Genomic DNA, 17,163 nt, shown 5'->3' with positions numbered 1-17,163 from the left:
CAATATTTGCATATCATCCTCTTAAAATTGGCTCACGCTGTAACACAGGAGACAGCTATGTAGTGGACAAGTCTCTTGTGAGCTAAACCTGATTATGACATCACATCAATGAAGCAAAGCTGAAACTATTGTATGCCTACAGAGTATAGACTGAGAGAGAAGTGTCTTTTCCTATGGATTGCAGGCTAAAATGGACTTGCATCCCCTACTTTCAAAGGGAGTAACTGTATAGTAAGTGAGATAGATAGAACAATATCATGTAAGCTTCCTGGCCATGACCGACCAGTAGAGGATAACAGAAAAAGGTTTTTAATTGAAATGACTATCTTTTTTGCAAAGTTGTATTGTAGTCTTTGTTTCAGCTGAGACAAAAATAAATCTTTTTATCTGCTTCTTATTTAGGGTTTTATGTTAGCTTGATAACATGTAGCACATAATCTCTGTGGCCAATGACACAGACGCATCTCGAGACCTCACCCTGACATGTTTTTGGATGTATTTTCAGCTCCAATTTTGCCTGGAGATGCACCAAGATAGTCCTCGTTAGTATAGTGGTGAGTATCCCCCCCTGTCACGCGGGAGACCGGGGTTCGATTCCCCGACGGGGAGAACATTGCAAGTTTTTATCAGGTTCAGAGATTCGTTGCTCAAGGTTATGGAGAATCAAAGTCCGAATCCAATTGTAGCGTGAAAAATATACCACTTGATTTTGAGAGCATAAGAAAGAACCAGAAACACCAATTGCATAGCCTCGTTTTTAGTTTGGGTGTCACCCCTTGCTTTTATCTAGCATGGCATGTACTGTTTTTGTGCATTACAATATTTGCATATCATCCTCTTAAAATTGGCTCACGCTGTAACACAGGAGACAGCTATGTAGTGGACAAGTCTCTTGTGAGCTAAACCTGATTATGACATCACATCAATGAAGCAAAGCTGAAACTATTGTATGCCTACAGAGTATAGACTGAGAGAGAAGTGTCTTTTCCTATGGATTGCAGGCTAAAATGGACTTGCATCCCCTACTTTCAAAGGGAGTAACTGTATAGTAAGTGAGATAGATAGACCGATATCATGTAAGCTTCCTGGCCATTACCGACCAGTAGAGGATAACAGAAAAAGGTTTTTAATTGAAATGACTATCTTTTTTGCAAAGTGGTATTGTAGTCTTTGTTTCAGCTGAGACAAAAATAAATCTTTTTATCTGCTTCTTATTTAGGGTTTTATGTTAGCTTGATAACATGTAGCACATAATCTCTGTGGCCAATGACACAGACGCATCTCGAGACCTCACCCTGACATGTTTTTGGGTGTATTTTCAGCTCCAATTTTGCCTGCAGATTCACCAAGTTAGTCCTCGTTAGTATAGTGGTGAGTATCCCCGCCTGTCACGCGGGAGACCGGGTTCGATTCCCCGACGGGGAGAACATTGCAAGTTTTTATCAGGTTCAGAGATTCGTTGCTCAAGGTTATGGAGAATCAAAGTCCGAATCCAATTGTAGCGTGAAAAATATACCACTTGATTTTGAGAGCATAAGAAAGAACCAGAAACACCAATTGCATAGCCTCGTTTTTAGTTTGGGTGTCACCCCTTGCTTTTATCTAGCATGGCATGTACTGTTTTTGTGCATTACAATATTTGCATATCATCCTCTTAAAATTGGCTCACGCTGTAACACAGGAGACAGCTATGTAGTGGACAAGTCTCTTGTGAGCTAAACCTGATTATGACATCACATCAATGAAGCAAAGCTGAAACTATTGTATGCCTACAGAGTATAGACTGAGAGAGAAGTGTCTTTTCCTATGGATTGCAGGCTAAAATGGACTTGCATCCCCTACTTTCAAAGGGAGTAACTGTATAGTAAGTGAGATAGATAGACCAATATCATGTAAGCTTCCTGGCCATGACCGACCAGTAGAGGATAACAGAAAAAGGTTTTTAATTGAAATGACTATCTTTTTTGCAAAGTTGTATTGTAGTCTTTGTTTCAGCTGAGACAAAAATAAATCTTTTTATCTGCTTCTTATTTAGGGTTTTATGTTAGCTTGATAACATGTAGCACATAATCTCTGTGGCCAATGACACAGACGCATCTCGAGACCTCACCCTGACATGTTTTTGGATGTATTTTCAGCTCCAATTTTGCCTGGAGATGCACCAAGATAGTCCTCGTTAGTATAGTGGTGAGTATCCCCCCCTGTCACGCGGGAGACCGGGGTTCGATTCCCCGACGGGGAGAACATTGCAAGTTTTTATCAGGTTCAGAGATTCGTTGCTCAAGGTTATGGAGAATCAAAGTCCGAATCCAATTGTAGCGTGAAAAATATACCACTTGATTTTGAGAGCATAAGAAAGAACCAGAAACACCAATTGCATAGCCTCGTTTTTAGTTTGGGTATCACCCCTTGCTTTTATCAAGCATGGCATGTACTGTTTTTGTGCATTACAATATTTGCATATCATCCTCTTACAATTGGCTCATGCTGTAACACAGGAGACAGCTATGTAGTGGACAAGTCTCTTGTGAGCTAAACCTGATTATGACATCACATCAATGTAGCAAAGCTGAAACTATTGTATGCCTACAGAGTATAGACTGAGAGAGAAGTGTCTTTTCCTATGAATTGCAGGCTAAAATGGACTTGCATCCCCTACTTTCAAAGGGAGTAACTGTATAGTAAGTGAGATAGGTAGACCGATATCATGTAAGCTTCCTGGCCATTACCGACCAGTAGAGGATAACAGAAAAAGGTTTTTAATTGAAATGACTATCTTTTTTGCAAAGTGGTATTGTAGTCTTTGTTTCAGCTGAGACAAAAATAAATCTTTTTATCTGCTTCTTATTTAGGGTTTTATGTTAGCTTGATAACATGTAGCACATAATCTCTGTGGCCAATGACACAGACGCATCTCGAGACCTCACCCTGACATGTTTTTGGGTGTATTTTCAGCTCCAATTTTGCCTGCAGATTCGCCAAGTTAGTCCTCGTTAGTATAGTGGTGAGTATCCCCGCCTGTCACGCGGGAGACCGGGGTTCGATTCCCCGACGGGGAGAACATTGCAAGTTTTTATCAGGTTCAGAGATTCGTTGCTCAAGGTTATGGAGAATCAAAGTCCGAATCCAATTGTAGCGTGAAAAATATACCACTTGATTTTGAGAGCATAAGAAAGAACCAGAAACACCAATTGCATAGCCTCGTTTTTAGTTTGGGTGTCACCCCTTGCTTTTATCTAGCATGGCATGTACTGTTTTTGTGCATTACAATATTTGCATATCATCCTCTTAAAATTGGCTCACGCTGTAACACAGGAGACAGCTATGTAGTGGACAAGTCTCTTGTGAGCTAAACCTGATTATGACATCACATCAATGAAGCAAAGCTGATACTATTGTATGCCTACAGAGTATAGACTGAGAGAGAAGTGTCTTTTCCTATGGATTGCAGGCTAAAATGGACTTGCATCCCCTACTTTCAAAGGGAGTAACTGTATAGTAAGTGAGATAGATAGACCGATATCATGTAAGCTTCCTGGCCACGACCGACCAGTAGAGGATAACAGAAAAAGGTTTTTAATTGAAATGACTATCTTTTTTGCAAAGTGGTATTGTAGTCTTTGTTTCAGCTGAGACAAAAATAAATCTTTTTATCTGCTTCTTATTTAGGGTTTTATGTTAGCTTGATAACATGTAGCACATAATCTCTGTGGCCAATGACACAGACGCATCTCGAGACCTCACCCTGACATGTTTTTGGGTGTATTTTCAGCTCCAATTTTGCCTGCAGATTCACCAAGTTAGTCCTCGTTAGTATAGTGGTGAGTATCCCCGCCTGTCACGCGGGAGACCGGGGTTCGATTCCCCGACGGGGAGAACATTGCAAGTTTTTATCAGGTTCAGAGATTCGTTGCTCAAGGTTATGGAGAATCAAAGTCCGAATCCAATTGTAGCGTTAAAAATATACCACTTGATTTTGAGAGCATAAGAAAGAACCAGAAACACCAATTGCATAGCCTCGTTTTTAGTTTGGGTGTCACCCCTTGCTTTTATCTAGCATGGCATGTACTGTTTTTGTGCATTACAATATTTGCATATCATCCTCTTACAATTGGCTCATGCTGTAACACAGGAGACAGCTATGTAGTGGACAAGTCTCTTGTGAGCTAAACCTGATTATGACATCACATCAATGTAGCAAAGCTGAAACTATTGTATGCCTACAGAGTATAGACTGAGAGAGAAGTGTCTTTTCCTATGAATTGCAGGCTAAAATGGACTCGCATCCCCTACTTTCAAAGGGAGTAACTGTATAGTAAGTGAGATAGATAGACCGATATCATGTAAGCTTCCTGGCCACGACCGACCAGTAGAGGATAACAGAAAAAGGTTTTTAATTGAAATGACTATCTTTTTTGCAAAGTGGTATTGTAGTCTTTGTTTCAGCTGAGACAAAAATAAATCTTTTTATCTGCTTCTTATTTAGGGTTTTATGTTAGCTTGATAACATGTAGCACATAATCTCTGTGGCCAATGACACAGACGCATCTCGAGACCTCACCCTGACATGTTTTTGGGTGTATTTTCAGCTCCAATTTTGCCTGCAGATTCACCAAGTTAGTCCTCGTTAGTATGGTGGTGAGTATCCCCGCCTGTCACGCGGGAGACCGGGGTTCGATTCCCCGACGGGGAGAACATTGCAAGTTTTTATCAGGTTCAGAGATTCGTTGCTCAAGGTTATGGAGAATCAAAGTCCGAATCCAATTGTAGCGTGAAAAATATACCACTTGATTTTGAGAGCATAAGAAAGAACCAGAAACACCAATTGCATAGCCTCGTTTTTAGTTTGGGTGTCACCCCTTGCTTTTATCTAGCATGGCATGTACTGTTTTTGTGCATTACAATATTTGCATATCATCCTCTTAAAATTGGCTCACGCTGTAACACAGGAGACAGCTATGTAGTGGACAAGTCTCTTGTGAGCTAAACCTGATTATGACATCACATCAATGAAGCAAAGCTGAAACTATTGTATGCCTACAGAGTATAGACTGAGAGAGAAGTGTCTTTTCCTATGGATTGCAGGCTAAAATGGACTTGCATCCCCTACTTTCAAAGGGAGTAACTGTATAGTAAGTGAGATAGATAGACCGATATCATGTAAGCTTCCTGGCCATTACCGACCAGTAGAGGATAACAGAAAAAGGTTTTTAATTGAAATGACTATCTTTTTTGCAAAGTGGTATTGTAGTCTTTGTTTCAGCTGAGACAAAAATAAATCTTTTTATCTGCTTCTTATTTAGGGTTTTATGTTAGCTTGATAACATGTAGCACATAATCTCTGTGGCCAATGACACAGACGCATCTCGAGACCTCACCCTGACATGTTTTTGGGTGTATTTTCAGCTCCAATTTTGCCTGCAGATTCACCAAGTTAGTCCTCGTTAGTATAGTGGTGAGTATCCCCGCCTGTCACGCGGGAGACCGGGGTTCGATTCCCCGACGGGGAGAACATTGCAAGTTTTTATCAGGTTCAGAGATTCGTTGCTCAAGGTTATGGAGAATCAAAGTCCGAATCCAATTGTAGCGTGAAAAATATACCACTTGATTTTGAGAGCATAAGAAAGAACCAGAAACACCAATTGCATAGCCTCGTTTTTAGTTTGGGTATCACCCCTTGCTTTTCTCTAGCATGGCATGTACTGTTTTTGTGCATTACAATATTTGCATATCATCCTCTTACAATTGGCTCATGCTGTAACACAGGAGACAGCTATGTAGTGGACAAGTCTCTTGTGAGCTAAACCTGATTATGACATCACATCAATGTAGCAAAGCTGAAACTATTGTAAGCCTACAGAGTATAGACTGAGAGAGAAGTGTCTTTTCCTATGAATTGCAGGCTAAAATGGACTTGCATCCCCTACTTTCAAAGGGAGTAACTGTATAGTAAGTGAGATAGGTAGACCGATATCATGTAAGCTTCCTGGCCATTACCGACCAGTAGAGGATAACAGAAAAAGGTTTTTAATTGAAATGACTATCTTTTTTGCAAAGTGGTATTGTAGTCTTTGTTTCAGCTGAGACAAAAATAAATCTTTTTATCTGCTTCTTATTTAGGGTTTTATGTTAGCTTGATAACATGTAGCACATAATCTCTGTGGCCAATGACACAGACGCATCTCGAGACCTCACCCTGACATGTTTTTGGGTGTATTTTCAGCTCCAATTTTGCCTGCAGATTCACCAAGTTAGTCCTCGTTAGTATAGTGGTGAGTATCCCCGCCTGTCACGCGGGAGACCGGGTTCGATTCCCCGACGGGGAGAACATTGCAAGTTTTTATCAGGTTCAGAGATTCGTTGCTCAAGGTTATGGAGAATCAAAGTCCGAATCCAATTGTAGCGTGAAAAATATACCACTTGATTTTGAGAGCATAAGAAAGAACCAGAAACACCAAATGCATAGCCTCGTTTTTAGTTTGGGTGTCACCCCTTGCTTTTATCTAGCATGGCATGTACTGTTTTTGTGCATTACAATATTTGCATATCATCCTCTTAAAATTGGCTCACGCTGTAACACAGGAGACAGCTATGTAGTGGACAAGTCTCTTGTGAGCTAAACCTGATTATGACATCACATCAATGAAGCAAAGCTGAAACTATTGTATGCCTACAGAGTATAGACTGAGAGAGAAGTGTCTTTTCCTATGGATTGCAGGCTAAAATGGACTTGCATCCCCTACTTTCAAAGGGAGTAACTGTATAGTAAGTGAGATAGATAGACCAATATCATGTAAGCTTCCTGGCCATGACCGACCAGTAGAGGATAACAGAAAAAGGTTTTTAATTGAAATGACTATCTTTTTTGCAAAGTGGTATTGTAGTCTTTGTTTCAGCTGAGACAAAAATAAATCTTTTTATCTGCTTCTTATTTAGGGTTTTATGTTAGCTTGATAACATGTAGCACATAATCTCTGTGGCCAATGACACAGACGCATCTCGAGACCTCACCCTGACATGTTTTTGGATGTATTTTCAGCTCCAATTTTGCCTGGAGATGCACCAAGATAGTCCTCGTTAGTATAGTGGTGAGTATCCCCGCTTGTCACGCGGGAGACTAGGGTTCGATTCCTTGACGGGGAGAACATTGCAAGTTTTTATCAGGTTCAGAGATTCGTTGCTCAAGGTTATGGAGAATCAAAGTCCGAATCCAATTGTAGCGTGAAAAATATACCACTTGATTTTGAGAGCATAAGAAAGATCCAGAAACACCAATTGCATAGCGTCATTTTTAGTTTGGGTATCACCCCTTGCTTTTATCTAGCATGGCATGTACTGTTTTTGTGCATTACAATATTTGCATATCATCCTCTTAAAATTGGCTCACGCTGTAACACAGGAGACAGCTATGTAGTGGACAAGTCTCTTGTGAGCTAAACCTGATTATGACATCACATCAATGAAGCAAAGCTGAAACTATTGTATGCCTACAGAGTATAGACTGAGAGAGAAGTGTCTTTTCCTATGGATTGCAGGCTAAAATGGACTTGCATCCCCTACTTTCAAAGGGAGTAACTGTGTAGTAAAGGGGGGTACTCACGGAGCGATATTCTAAGCAATCTGACTAGATTGCTTAGAATATCAGCATGATCGCTCCGTGTGTAGCCCCCTCAGCGATAGCGATGCGCGGCCCCGCACATCGCTATCGCTGCTGCTAGATTGGCCTGCATGCAGGCCAATCTAGCGGTTCGCTCACTTCACCCGCTGGGTGAAGTGAGCGGCCCCCCCGTCTCCCCCCGCACGCTCAGCACAGATCGCGCTGTGCTGAGCGGCAGGAGAGATGTGTGCTGAGCGGTTCGCTCAGCACACATCTCTCCTTAATCGGCCGGTGGGTACTGGGCTTAAGTGAGATAGTTAGACCGATATTATGTAAGCTTCCTGGCCATGACCGACCAGTAGAGGATAACAGAAAAAAGTTTTTAATTGAAATGACTATCTTTTTTGCAAAGTGGTATTGTAGTCTTTGTTTCAGCTGAGACAAAAATAAATATTTTTATCTGCTTCTTATTTAGGGTTTTATGTTAGCTTGATAACATGTAGCACATAATCTCTGTGGCCAATGACACAGACGCATCTCGAGACCTCACCCTGACATGTTTTTGGGTGTATTTTCAGCTCCAATTTTGCCTGCGGATTCACCAAGTTAGTCCTCGTTAGTATAGTGGTGAGTATCCCCGCCTGTCACGCGGGAGACCGGGGGTCGATTCCCTGATGGGGAGATCATTGCAAGTTTTATCAGGTTCAGAGATTCGTTGCTCAAGTTAATGGAGAATCAAAGTCCGAATCCAATTGTAGCGTGAAAAATAATCCACTTGATTTTGAGAGCATAAGAAAGATCCAGAAACACCAATTGCATAGCGTCATTTTTAGTTTGGGTATCACCCCTTGCTTTTCTCTAGCATGGCATGTACTGTTTTTGTGCATTACAATATTTGCATATCATCCTCTTACAATTGGCTCATGCTGTAACACAGGAGACAGCTATGTAGTGGACAAGTCTCTTGTGAGCTAAACCTGATTATGACATCACATCAATGTAGCAAAGCTGAAACTATTGTAAGCCTACAGAGTATAGACTGAGAGAGAAGTGTCTTTTCCTATGAATTGCAGGCTAAAATGGACTTGCATCCCCTACTTTCAAAGGGAGTAACTGTATAGTAAGTGAGATAGGTAGACCGATATCATGTAAGCTTCCTGGCCATTACCGACCAGTAGAGGATAACAGAAAAAGGTTTTTAATTGAAATGACTATCTTTTTTGCAAAGTGGTATTGTAGTCTTTGTTTCAGCTGAGACAAAAATAAATCTTTTTATCTGCTTCTTATTTAGGGTTTTATGTTAGCTTGATAACATGTAGCACATAATCTCTGTGGCCAATGACACAGACGCATCTCGAGACCTCACCCTGACATGTTTTTGGGTGTATTTTCAGCTCCAATTTTGCCTGCAGATTCACCAAGTTAGTCCTCGTTAGTATAGTGGTGAGTATCCCCGCCTGTCACGCGGGAGACCGGGGTTCGATTCCCCGACGGGGAGAACATTGCAAGTTTTTATCAGGTTCAGAGATTCGTTGCTCAAGGTTATGGAGAATCAAAGTCCGAATCCAATTGTAGCGTGAAAAATATACCACTTGATTTTGAGAGCATAAGAAAGAACCAGAAACACCAAATGCATAGCCTCGTTTTTAGTTTGGGTGTCACCCCTTGCTTTTATCTAGCATGGCATGTACTGTTTTTGTGCATTACAATATTTGCATATCATCCTCTTAAAATTGGCTCACGCTGTAACACAGGAGACAGCTATGTAGTGGACAAGTCTCTTGTGAGCTAAACCTGATTATGACATCACATCAATGAAGCAAAGCTGAAACTATTGTATGCCTACAGAGTATAGACTGAGAGAGAAGTGTCTTTTCCTATGGATTGCAGGCTAAAATGGACTTGCATCCCCTACTTTCAAAGGGAGTAACTGTATAGTAAGTGAGATAGATAGACCAATATCATGTAAGCTTCCTGGCCATGACCGACCAGTAGAGGATAACAGAAAAAGGTTTTTAATTGAAATGACTATCTTTTTTGCAAAGTGGTATTGTAGTCTTTGTTTCAGCTGAGACAAAAATAAATCTTTTTATCTGCTTCTTATTTAGGGTTTTATGTTAGCTTGATAACATGTAGCACATAATCTCTGTGGCCAATGACACAGACGCATCTCGAGACCTCACCCTGACATGTTTTTGGATGTATTTTCAGCTCCAATTTTGCCTGGAGATGCACCAAGATAGTCCTCGTTAGTATAGTGGTGAGTATCCCCGCTTGTCACGCGGGAGACTAGGGTTCGATTCCTTGACGGGGAGAACATTGCAAGTTTTTATCAGGTTCAGAGATTCGTTGCTCAAGGTTATGGAGAATCAAAGTCCGAATCCAATTGTAGCGTGAAAAATATACCACTTGATTTTGAGAGCATAAGAAAGATCCAGAAACACCAATTGCATAGCGTCATTTTTAGTTTGGGTATCACCCCTTGCTTTTATCTAGCATGGCATGTACTGTTTTTGTGCATTACAATATTTGCATATCATCCTCTTAAAATTGGCTCACGCTGTAACACAGGAGACAGCTATGTAGTGGACAAGTCTCTTGTGAGCTAAACCTGATTATGACATCACATCAATGAAGCAAAGCTGAAACTATTGTATGCCTACAGAGTATAGACTGAGAGAGAAGTGTCTTTTCCTATGGATTGCAGGCTAAAATGGACTTGCATCCCCTACTTTCAAAGGGAGTAACTGTGTAGTAAAGGGGGGTACTCACGGAGCGATATTCTAAGCAATCTGACTAGATTGCTTAGAATATCAGCATGATCGCTCCGTGTGTAGCCCCCTCAGCGATAGCGATGCGCGGCCCCGCACATCGCTATCGCTGCTGCTAGATTGGCCTGCATGCAGGCCAATCTAGCGGTTCGCTCACTTCACCCGCTGGGTGAAGTGAGCGGCCCCCCCGTCTCCCCCCGCACGCTCAGCACAGATCGCGCTGTGCTGAGCGGCAGGAGAGATGTGTGCTGAGCGGTTCGCTCAGCACACATCTCTCCTTAATCGGCCGGTGGGTACTGGGCTTAAGTGAGATAGTTAGACCGATATTATGTAAGCTTCCTGGCCATGACCGACCAGTAGAGGATAACAGAAAAAAGTTTTTAATTGAAATGACTATCTTTTTTGCAAAGTGGTATTGTAGTCTTTGTTTCAGCTGAGACAAAAATAAATATTTTTATCTGCTTCTTATTTAGGGTTTTATGTTAGCTTGATAACATGTAGCACATAATCTCTGTGGCCAATGACACAGACGCATCTCGAGACCTCACCCTGACATGTTTTTGGGTGTATTTTCAGCTCCAATTTTGCCTGCGGATTCACCAAGTTAGTCCTCGTTAGTATAGTGGTGAGTATCCCCGCCTGTCACGCGGGAGACCGGGGGTCGATTCCCTGATGGGGAGATCATTGCAAGTTTTATCAGGTTCAGAGATTCGTTGCTCAAGTTAATGGAGAATCAAAGTCCGAATCCAATTGTAGCGTGAAAAATAATCCACTTGATTTTGAGAGCATAAGAAAGATCCAGAAACACCAATTGCATAGCGTCATTTTTAGTTTGGGTATCACCCCTTGCTTTTCTCTAGCATGGCATGTACTGTTTTTGTGCATTACAATATTTGCATATCATCCTCTTAAAATTGGCTCATGCTGTAACACAGGAGACAGCTATGTAGTGGACAAGTCTCTTGTGAGCTAAACCTGATTATGACATCACATCAATGAAGCAAAGCTGAAACTATTGTATGCCTACAGAGTATAGACTGAGAGAGAAGTGTCTTTTCCTATGGATTGCAGGCTAAAATGGACTTGCATCCCCTACTTTCAAAGGGAGTAACTGTATAGTAAGTGAGATAGATAGACCGATATCATGTAAGCTTCCTGGCCATGACCGACCAGTGGAGGATAACAGAAAAAGGTTTTTAATTGAAATGATTATCTTTTTTGCAAAGTGGTATTGTAGTCTTTGTTTCAGCTGAGACAAAAATAAATCTTTTTATCTGCTTCTTATTTAGGGTTTTATGTTAGCTTGATAACATGTAGCACATAATCTCTGTGGCCAATGACACAGGCGCATCTCGAGACGTCACCCTGACATGTTTTTGGGTGTATTTTCAGCTCCAATTTTGCCTGCGGATTCACCAAGTTAGTCCTCGTTAGTATAGTGGTGAGTGTCCCCACATGTCATGCGGGAGACTAAGGTTCGATTCCCCGATGGGAAGAACATTGCAAGTTTTTATCAGGTTCAGAGATTCGTAGCTCAAGGTTATGAAGAATCAAAGTCCAAATCCAATTGTAGCGTGAAAAATATACCACTTGATCTTGAGAGCATAAGAAAAAGCCAGAAACACCAATTGCATAGCGTAATTTTTAGTTTGGGTATCACCCCTTGCTTTTATCTAGCATGGCATGTACTGTTTTTGTGCATTACAATATTTGCACATCAACCTCTTACAATTGGCTCATGCTGTAACACAATAGACAGCTATGTAGTGGACAAGTCTCTTGTGAGCTAAACCAGATTATGACATCACATCAATGAAGCAAAGCTGAAACTATTGTATGCCTACAGAGTGGTGGAACCGAATGATGTTTGATAGTTAAATCAAATACAACATCACCCCACGGGGACTTAGACCACGAGTATTCCCAACTTTTGAACTGTCGAATGCCGACCTTAAAAAAGAATGGGAAAAAACACTAACCCAATGTTCCAAAGATTTGATTAAAATATTAATTAAACACGATGAGATACTGTTAGCCCAATACGCCCAAAAAAATTCAACATTGGGGGAAAAACTCAAAAATTTTGAAACGGTTGATTAATTCCAAGCCACTTATAACAAATACAAGAAAGAAGTGGAGGATTTAGAGCAGGAAGTGATAAAAAGGAAGAAAAAGAAACTCTCTAGGGATAAGAATGATTTTGCCCAAGACAAGGTTTATAAGTGGAGATCTTATCCACAACGAAATAGGAATACTAATCAATTGAACTATACCACTTATGATGTTGAATCCTCTGAAGGAGAGGACTTTTCCAACAGTAGAAGACCCCACCATAGGGATTTTTTAGAGCAAACCCCCAGGGGGGCTCAAAGTCATACAAATATGGAAGAACTAGGATCAGGAGGGGGAAGGGGGGTCAGAAGAAAACGAGACAGCAGAGACTGGAGAGAGGAACCCAGGGAACAGAGGAGAAGGAGATAATTAGTGATGACTCACTACGGATCATCAACCTCACAGATAAGACCCTCACAACTGATCAAATAAGTCTCTTAAGTTTGGGCTTATCTTTCTCACCTACTCATAGACCCGATAGATTCGAATGTGAAAAAGATCTACAACTCTTCATGAGAAAAATCCTGCTTAAAAAATTCTTATTTACACAACAACAGATGAGAGAAGACAATTCCCTGTTAGGATTAACTCCCTCCTCTGATACATTTGGGACATCCCTAACTACTGAATATCAGGCAACTCTTGAGATATTGGAAGAATTGGAATTAGTGAATGACCCCTCCCCTGCCCTCTCTCCATATGATCCTCAAAAAATTAAAAACAAATCCTCCTTCTTTCCAGAATACAAAATTTCTCCTTCTGCCAAGGTCTTTTATGACCTGGTTTCTGCTGATTTTAACCACATGTTCACGCGAGAACAACCTTTTCAACTGGGTACTGATAATTTGACAAGAGGGGAAAGAATAGCACTACAGGAAATTACCAAATGGGAAGATACGTAATTAAACCCTCAGATAAAGGGGGGAACGTAGTACTATGGCCAAAACAAATGTATGTTGCAGAACTGAGAAGACAGTTGAGTGATCAAAACTGTTACAAATTATTAATCTTTAATCCTACCAAAAACTTTCTGTGTCTATATAATTCCATCATTTCAAAAGCACACCAGAGTGGAATTATACAGAAAAAAGATTTGGATTTTCTAAAAACTGATAATCCAAAGGTGGCAACGTTATACCTCTTACCGAAAGTACATAAAGATAAAAGAACTCCCCCTGGAAGACCGATCGTCTCTGGTGTAGGAAGCCTAACAGAAAAGGCGAGTACGTATGTAGACCAATATCTCAGACATCACGTACTAACACTACCGTCCTACACCTGGGACCCCATGGATGTATTGAAGAAATTACAGGACATGACCGTCAACCAGGGAACATGGCTGGCCACGTACGATGTCGAAAGCCTGTATACGAGCATTGATCACAACAAAGGATTGGCAGCCATAAAATATTTCCTGAACATGGGGATACATTATGAGTTCAATGATTTCCTAATTTCACTATTGCAATTCATACTTACAAAAAAATATTTCATCAGTGAAGAGAGATTCTACCTCCAAGTTAGGGGGACTGCGATGGGGACGGCTTGTGCCCCATCGTATGCAAACCTCTATCTTGGATGGTGGGAAAAGGAACATGTATTTAATGAAATGATGGAGAAATATACACAGCACATCCTACTATACCTTCGTTATATTGACGATATCCTAATAATCTGGGAGGAAGAAGGAGAGATGTTGGATGAATTCATTACCATTCTGAACCACAATGACCTCAATTTAAAATTGACAGGAGAGAAAGATCAGAGAGAAATTCACTTTTTGGATTTGAGTATCGCAATTGAAAATGATGGTAGGATTAGTACCGATGTCTTCCACAAAAAAACAGCAACCAACAGTATTCTACACTTTAACAGTTCCCATTTACCTGCAACCATTAAAGCAATCCCCAAGGATAATTACTTCGTACTAAACGAAATTGCTCTGATGAAAAGATCTATCAAGAACGTGAGACTCAAGTCTGTAATCGACTCAAGAAACGGGGATACAGTAATAAGGTTATCAAATCTGCCGTTCAGAATGTAAAATCATACACTAGAGACTCACTACTAACCCCTAAAATTAGACCTCAAAGGGAGAAACCAGTCAGATTTGTCAGTACTTTTAACCCCAGATGGAAGGAAATCAATGGCATCTTGCAGAAACACTGGTCCATATTACAAACGGATGAAGTTCTGAAGCAAGTGCTACCCAGCCGAGTACAAAGCAGTTGGAGGAGATCCAAAAATTTGAGAGATCTAATTGTACATAGCCATCTTACTGTATCCTCAAGACAACTGTATCACAAGAAAGGATCATATCAATGCGGCCGATGCAACTGGTCGGTCATGGCCAGGAAGCTTACATGATATCGGTCTATCTATCACACTTACTATACAGTTACGCGGGAGACCGGGGTTCGATTCCCCGACGGGGAGAAAGTTGCAAGTTTTTATCAGGTTCAGAGATTCGTTGCTCAAGGTTATGGAGAATCAAAGTCCGAATCCAATTGTAGCGTGAAAAATATACCACTTGATTTTGAGAGCATAAGAAAGATCCAGAAACACCAATTGCATAGCGTCATTTTTAGTTTGGGTATCACCCCTTGCTTTTATCTAGCATGGCATGTACTGTTTTTGTGCATTACAATATTTGCATATCAACCTCTTACAATTGGCTCATGCTGTAACACAGGAGACAGCTATGTAGTGGACAAGGGGATCCGGTCTGAAGATCGACAGTGTCTAGGTCGACAATGTTTAGGTCGACCACTATAAGTCGACAGTCACTAGGTCGACATGGATGGAAGGTCGACAGGGTTTCTAGGTCGACATGTGCTAGGTCGACAGGTCTAAAGGTCGACATGAGTTTTAAAAAAAAAATTGTTTTGTTTTTTCATACTTAACGATCCACGTGGACTACGATTGGAACGGTAAAGTATGCCGAGCGAAGCGAAGGCACCATGCCCGAAGCATGGCGAGCGAAGCGAGCCATGCGAGGTGACGCGGTGCACTAATTTGGGATCCCGGTCACTCTACGAAGAAAACGACACCAAAAAAAAATCCTCATGTCGACCTTTAGACCTGTCGACCTAGCACATGTCGACCTAGAAACCCTGTCGACCTTCCATCCATGTCGACCTAGTGACTGTCGACCTATAGTGGTCGACCTAGACATTATCGACCTAGACACTGTCGATAAAACGAACCACACCCGTGGACAAGTCTCTTGTGAGCCAATGACACAGACGCATCTCGAGACCTCACCCTGACATGTTTTTGGGTGTATTTTCAGCTCCAATTTTGCCTGTGGATTCACCAAGTTAGTCCTCGGTATTTTTTTTTTTAATTTGAAGCCCAAGGTGCGTGGCTTCATCACCCAGTGTCTGTGCCAAACGTGCTGGGGGCGTAGGTTCTTGGACCCTCTCCAAAAGGAGAAGGGCCCCGTTACTCCCCTACCCCCCAGAGCCAAAAGGCCTACTGAGGGGAAAAATGGACTGTGGGTCCCCCCTTGCCAAAGTGCAGAGGGACCCTCGTGTATCTCCAAACATGTGTGTGAATAAATAAATAAATAAATAAGCCCCAGCCAAAAGTCCGGGGGGTATAAAAAATTATCCCTGCCCTAGCCAAAAGGCCAGGGCAAAGGAAAGTGGGTGCAGACAGGAAGGGTTGAAGTGTTAAGTGCTAAAGTGCCTTCGTGCATTGGTGGTCCGAATACCCAGTGCATTTCCAGCACCTCTGCCCCTTACAGTTCCAGGGGCACAAAACACCTCAGGCTTCGAGCTGCTCCCGACCTCTCAGCCAGACCAAGCTTCATACCCACTCTGTGCCAGGGTCAACCCCAGTACGAGAGTAGATACTAGACCAGGCCATTCCCACTCGACGTAAGGGGTCCTATTTCAACCCCTAAGAAGGTAGCGGATACTAAGCCCAGTTTTTCTCCACTCTCGACCAGAGGCATTGCCACTCCCTGGTATGGTACTCCACAAGGTGTTTCTCCGTTCCACATTAGGAACCTCTCATTCTCCTAGTGTAAGAACAGGTTCTACACCAAGTGTTTCCCTCAAGCAGGTACTACACTTGATCTTAGCCAAAAAATTCTTGTTACTAACAGCCCTCAGAGTGCGTGGGAAAAATCCTTTTGTTTTTCTTGTCTAGAGTAACCCTCTCCCGCAGCACCTGAAGAATGTTACCAGTTTAATTTGAGCAGTTTGCCATTGTATATTGCAGTTCAGAGAGGCATAGATGGAGCCAACATTAGGAGGGCATGTTGGGACCCGTGGTGCCATTTGGAGGACATAGGGGTGACTCCAGGTAAGCTAGCTCTCAATCTGGATATATTTTTTATGTGCCATTATCATGTGGCTGTACATCAAGCAATTATATGACCCATAGTGGTTATAATTATTATTATGCTGTGTGTGGGTTTGGCGAGTGGTACCCCCCCCCCTGGTCCGGTGTGACCGGTGTGATAAACTGTTTTAAAGCAAACTGATGGACAATAAGTCAGTTGCGCAGTTTGTTTAATGTTACGGTAACCGTGACACTTTATTCCTAGCTACGGGCGTACCTATGCGTAGCGCCACTGAGCGTACCTTTAGAGCGTTTGTGATGTTCTCGTAATACCTTGGTGATTTTATATGGCTACAGCAATATAATACACGTAAACCTTAGTATAGTGTCGGA

The 17,163-nt window shown here is 41.7% G+C and overlaps 7 non-coding genes across 7 annotated transcripts; all 7 read left to right on the top strand.

Moving 5' to 3' along the window:
* Positions 1-537: 537 nt before the first annotated feature.
* Positions 538-609, top strand: TRNAD-GUC (transfer RNA aspartic acid (anticodon GUC)). The gene has a single exon. It is a non-coding gene; the product is annotated as a tRNA-Asp (tRNA).
* A 1,561-nt stretch (positions 610-2,170) lies between these two features.
* Positions 2,171-2,242, top strand: TRNAD-GUC (transfer RNA aspartic acid (anticodon GUC)). The gene has a single exon. It is a non-coding gene; the product is annotated as a tRNA-Asp (tRNA).
* Positions 2,243-2,987: 745 nt separating this feature from the next.
* On the top strand, positions 2,988-3,059 carry TRNAD-GUC (transfer RNA aspartic acid (anticodon GUC)). The gene has a single exon. It is a non-coding gene; the product is annotated as a tRNA-Asp (tRNA).
* A 745-nt stretch (positions 3,060-3,804) lies between these two features.
* Positions 3,805-3,876, top strand: TRNAD-GUC (transfer RNA aspartic acid (anticodon GUC)). Its single transcript has one exon. It is a non-coding gene; the product is annotated as a tRNA-Asp (tRNA).
* Positions 3,877-4,621: 745 nt separating this feature from the next.
* TRNAD-GUC (transfer RNA aspartic acid (anticodon GUC)) lies at positions 4,622-4,693 on the top strand. Its single transcript has one exon. It is a non-coding gene; the product is annotated as a tRNA-Asp (tRNA).
* Positions 4,694-5,438: 745 nt separating this feature from the next.
* On the top strand, positions 5,439-5,510 carry TRNAD-GUC (transfer RNA aspartic acid (anticodon GUC)). The gene has a single exon. It is a non-coding gene; the product is annotated as a tRNA-Asp (tRNA).
* Positions 5,511-9,023: 3,513 nt separating this feature from the next.
* Positions 9,024-9,095, top strand: TRNAD-GUC (transfer RNA aspartic acid (anticodon GUC)). Its single transcript has one exon. It is a non-coding gene; the product is annotated as a tRNA-Asp (tRNA).
* The last annotated feature ends 8,068 nt before the right edge of the window (positions 9,096-17,163 follow it).

Source organism: Pseudophryne corroboree, chromosome 11 (assembly GCF_028390025.1).
Source record: "Pseudophryne corroboree isolate aPseCor3 chromosome 11, aPseCor3.hap2, whole genome shotgun sequence".
NCBI lineage: Eukaryota > Metazoa > Chordata > Amphibia > Anura > Myobatrachidae > Pseudophryne > Pseudophryne corroboree.
The sequence above is the reverse complement of the archived record's forward strand: the minus strand, read 5'-3'. Positions and strand labels throughout refer to the sequence as shown.